The sequence below is a fragment of the Grammomys surdaster genome, unplaced genomic scaffold (genome assembly GCF_004785775.1).
Source record: "Grammomys surdaster isolate TR1022 unplaced genomic scaffold, NIH_TR_1.0 170, whole genome shotgun sequence".
In the NCBI taxonomy this organism is placed as follows: Eukaryota; Metazoa; Chordata; class Mammalia; order Rodentia; family Muridae; genus Grammomys; species Grammomys surdaster.
The window spans coordinates 7,188,906-7,194,415 of NW_021604618.1; the positions used below are offsets into that span (position 1 = coordinate 7,188,906).

The 5,510-nt window shown below is 41.9% G+C and overlaps 1 pseudogene; it reads right to left on the reverse strand.

The window, feature by feature from the left end:
* Positions 1–5,063: 5,063 nt before the first annotated feature.
* LOC114620946 lies at positions 5,064–5,510 on the reverse strand (annotated as a pseudogene).

Consider the following 5,510-nt stretch of genomic DNA (forward strand, 5'->3'; position numbering starts at 1 on the left):
CCATATTGGTGTGCCCATTATGTCTTCAAGCCTACTTCTATATGGGCATGCTAGCCTTGTTTCTCTGCTACTTGCAGGCTCTAGTTGTTCATTGTACTCTGCATGACAGAAAGAGAAAGAAGGCTCTTTGTGGGCCTAACCTCAGACTTTACCCTTGACTTGGCAACTTCCCAAAGAGCTGCCTCCTAATACTATTAATCTTGAGAGGCAAATTTCAACATGAGAATCCAGTGGCAACAGACATCACTGGCATCAGTGGCAACAGTCACTGCATTGGGGTATAACGTAGAAGATACAGGGGGAAGGAAATGAGACTGGTCAATTAGAACTTAGGATCACAGTGATCTTAAACAGTTGTCACCAGACCAGTGGGGGAATTCCAGAACAAAGACAGCTTGCTCACTCGAGAAATTTATGATTTAAAGAAATGCCCATGCTCCAGCATGTTCAGCTATTGTCTGGTGACTGTCTGAGAGACTGAGATGCACTCAGCTTTGAAACCAGAGATATGCTCTGATGCCAAGGCTGGAGGCTGTAAGCAGGTCACAGTCCATATAGCTACAAGTTACTTTTTCAAGGAGGTCAAACAGCCTCTAAGGCTGGTGTGGAGGCTTCCGAAGCCTGATGGATTGGGGGAACTGATTTTGTGTTTTCTAAGAGGTTTAAGTGTGCCCTATATTCTTAAAGTCATGCTAAACATAATCTTAGCCCACATCCTCTGAACGTCAAGTGAGGTGTATCCTCTGCAACCACAGCATAGAACAACTGACCCAGATTTTACTTGAATATTACCCAAGATCAAGGTGACAAAATAGAGTGCTGGTATAATGCTTCAAAACCATGAACATGGTCTTCATGGGGTCCTGTACATTTTTGTCTAAGAAGCTTTCTAAAATCCCCCAAAATTTCAGTTTTAATTCATTGTTTGGAACCAACGAGTACCCAGCAGTTTAGTTTAAGCCTAGGTTTAACCAAGAAGGTGTTCTATATGCTGCCCAGGAAAGTCAGTGGTCCATTTGACAGCACACTAACGTCAGTATCACTAACAGTGACAGATGGCTGCAAATCTCTAGCAAAGAAATCTCCACTGAGTCAGAGGCCAGTCATCTAACTGCCTGCTCACCAGATCTCCTTCCTGTGAGTCTCTTTAAGAAGCTCAACTTCTTCTTTCTGTTTTCAGCCTTTCTTTACCTCAGTCAGTGGCTATTCAAGCCACATTAAAATTCTGGAGGTGTCAATAGGTGATACTGAGACTCTACAGGATGGCTCTTAGAAGGGAAATAGGATACAGATCCTCCTGTTCATGGGTCTAGCAGAAACAGAAAGAAGAAATTGAGCTTCTTAAAGTGACCTAAATTATATCCCCAAAATCCACATTAAAAAAGGTTGGCCATGAGGGGCACACTTGTGATCCCAACACTGAGAAGATGGAGAGAGACCGGTCCCTGAGGCTTGTGGGCCAGTCACTCTAACCTACTTGGTGAATTCCAGGCCAATGAGAGATCCTGCCTCAAAACAGAAGTAGAAGACTACTGAGAAACAACCCCTAAGGTTGGCCTCTGGCCTCCCCGAGCATGGGTGCATATTTGCATGTGCAACAACATTCACATTTGTACACCTGCACAAACACACATTTGCAGGTACACAAACTCATCAAGTAGGTGAGACATGTGAGACATGCAGAGAGAAAGAACAAAAGGTCCGAGAGGTCTAGAAATATCTTGCAACCTCAAAAGTTAAGACATTGTTGATTTATTCATAATCTCCCAGGAACACTGCAGAGAGACAAAAAAGCAGAGCTTCCTGTGGGATTTGAATTTTCACGTAACAAATAATATTTAGTATAGTAACATTCAATGAAACATGTCAAGTATTTTTTTCTTTGTTTATCTAAAACTTAACTTTTACTAGGAGTTTTATATTTACTTGTTTAATCTAGTAACATTTCCCTACCTGGGCAATATTTTAATCACATCATCTATGGCTGGTGGGGTGATAAGTGACTACATCAAATAGGAATTGGGGTGTATATGCCTGTCTGCCTCTGATTTTATAGACAGATGCGAGTTATTTGAACATATTAACTCACCCTCTTGGTAGAGAACCTGAACATCTCTGAGCTCTTGAAACTGCCCACTGGCTCAAGCTTACCAGAAAATCACTGAAATTGGACTTGTCATTGCCTTAGTACTCTTCATGACAAGATGAGCATGACTTCCACAAACCTATGGAGTTTTCATCTTACTTTAAATCCATGAGAGGTTTCTCCTTTCAATACAACTACTCTTTTGTTTGGGTCTCAGACTATACCTGGGACTCTGTACTCTGTGCTATTCAGCCGTGGTATTGGCACTCTACCTGGATCTTTCTACTCCTCTCTTTGCCTCTAAGTTCATGCTTTGGGTGTGTCTCTTAACACAAACACACACCTGAAACTGAAAGGCTGACCCACAAATCACCATCTTCTAGGATGATGACCTCCAAACGTTATCTGTAAAGTCCCAGATGGGCTATTACTTTGGCTTTGGAAGCCACGTTTGGCTTTTTTCAGTCACAAGTGTTCAATTCTGCCACTTGTAGGATATGAAGAGACTTGAGGTGGCATGAATGAGAATGATCCTCATACGCTCATGTATTTCAGTAAGTGGCCCCCAGTTTATAGGACCATTTGGGAAGAATTAGGAGGTGTGGCTTTGTTAAAGGATGTATGTCATTAGAAGTGGGTTTTGAGGTTTCAAAAAACTTACACTAGGCTTACACCATTTTCAGTGTGTCCTCTCTGCTTCCTTGTAGATCAAGTTGTGCGTTCTCAGCTACTGCTCCAATGCCATGCCTGCCTGCCTGCTGCCATGCTCCCCACCATGGTGGTGATGGACTTTTATCACTCTGAAACCATAAGTCCCAATAAAATCTTCCTTCTATAAGTTGCTTTGCTCATGGTATTTTACCACAGCATTATAATAGTAATGAATACAAGCCATATGGATTCATAAAACTGCCTTTACTAAAATAGACCATAGTCTGCTACCTCACGTTTTACATGATCCTGCAACCTTACCTTCTCTGCTGAATGATTCCACTCATACAGAAAGGGGGGCTTCTTGGTGAAGAGGAGATTATATATATATATATATATATATATATATATATATATATATATAATATTTTTTTTTACTTGATATGATGTTGGTGGGTTCTTCATGCTTCCATCAGACTCCAATTCTGTTTTGTTGTCTTGACACTTCTGCCTTGAGTTTGGCAGTCCCAACCTCTGAGGTAGGCCCTCATGGCTTGAGGCAGACCACACCTAAGTAAGGCAACATACATCTTTGTTTCCATCATTATCACTGGAATCCACCCTCTTTCTTTCTATAAGCATCACCTTCGGTCCAGACTCAGTGGTCAATACCTAGGTTGGAAGTTGCCCCTGCTTTGGATGCTTATACATGGTACCCTCATTTGCCTATCTCAGCTTTGGATGTCTCTACATGGTACCCTCATTGTCTATTACTGCTGATGTGATACCTTTGCAGAAAAGTCAATCAGACCACCCACCTGTGTGAGAGATGTTTGCCTTGTGACAGCTATGAATTGAGAGAAAATATTTCTCAGATGACTAAAATAATATGCAGAACTAAACAAAAGTCATCTGGGACATGGCTTCGGGACTACAATTGAAGTGGTTTAGCAGCAGAAAAGCTAACAATAAATTGAAAAGGCTGCTTTTTAATAGTAATTATATGAAAGACTTTGTTATGGTGTGAAAATGCAAATACAAAACAGATTCTGTACAGAGAGAGAGAGGGAGAGGGACAGGGAGAGGGAGAAAGGGAGGGGGAGAGGGGAGAGGGGAGAGAGAGGGGGGAGAGGGGGAGAGGGAGGAGAGGGGAGGGGGGAGAGGGGGAGAAGAGAGAGGAGAGAGAGGGGGAGAGGAGAGAGAGGGGGGAGAGGAGAGAGAGGGGGGAGAGGAGACAGAGGAGGGAGAGGGGAAAGAGGGGGGAGGGGAGAGGGGAGAGGGGGGAGAAGGGAGAGAAGGGAGAGAAAGGAGAGAAGGGAGAGGAGGGAGAGAAGGGAGAGGGGAGAGGGAGAGCCTATATTCATTTATTCACAAGGGTAAAGATTACTTAGAAATTTAATGAATAAATTTCCAAAATAAAATTTTAAATTAGAAAAAGAAAACACTTTTGGAAACTGAACAATTGAAACCTTTAAAACTGTTGATTGACACGGGTATTTGCTCTGAGTCAGCTACTTATCCTTTTATATAAGGGATAATTAATTCTCTCAAGACTTAAGTACAACTCAAGGTTTTAGGAGCTAAATATTACTTTAAAGATAGCTTGCTCTTTAATATTAGAGCCTTTTTCTCCCATTCAGAAATTAATTTTTCTGCATTATAACTTCCAATACCCATTGTAGCTCTAAATTCAAAATCTCTACTTACCTAAGAAAACATCTGCAAACCTACAGGACACTTGGTGGCTTTGGCAGAATACCTGGGCTGGGTTCCTCCAACCTCTATGGCAGCTCACAACCACAGCAGTTCCAGGGTATCTGGCACCCTCTTCTGACCTCTGCAGGCACCCCACAAACATGTGATGCTTATACATATATACAGGCAAAACACTCAAACACATGAAATAAAAGCAAGTAAGTGTAAAAAACATCAGTTAGGCAAACTGATGTGTAGTTTTGCACACGAGTCCTGAGTTGTTACTCTGATCTGTCTGTCCTTCTGCAGGTATCAGCCTTGACTACTGGGGTATAACACAGCTTGAAATGGAGCAGAATGATTTCAGCCACTTTTTATTCTTTTAAAGGATCTTTTAAATCTATTTAAGTTTCAATATTTTTTAGAACAATTCTATCTATATTTACAATGTATCTTACAGAGATTTTGACTGGCTTTCTGTTAAACCTGTCTGTTAATTTGCAGAGAAGTGGCATGTTTATTGTGTTTTACAATCCAGTCCACAGTGTGGCTGTCACAGCATTTATCTTCCACCAGTATTTCAATAGCCAATTCTAGACACAGTTTATTAGAGTCATACCTAAATACTTCATTTTTTTTGTTTTTTCAGGTTTATTGAAAATATGGCATAACAGATTAAACAGCTCCACGTGGTGTTTTGAAATTCATCCCAACTGTAGGCTGAGTGACCTGAAGGTTAGAGAGACTGCCAAAGTCCAGAAGCTTCAGCATTTCCTTGGTGTCAGGATCTACCTCAATGATCTCCTGGTCTAGGGCTGAGACCTCAGGAACATAATTATCTCTCCTCTCTCTCTCTTCTTCCTGCAACTTGATAGAGATACCTCTCACAGGACCTCTCTGAATCCGCTTCATCAGATGCGTGACATAGCCGGCTATCTTGTTCCGAAGTTTCTTGCTGGGGATAATGGCGATCTCTTCGCACATTGTTGGTGTGGAAGTCATTTCCCAGGCGCGTGTAGTACTTCTCGAAGATGACCCTGGCCGCCTTCTTCACAGTCTTGGTGCGAACGCGGCCCAT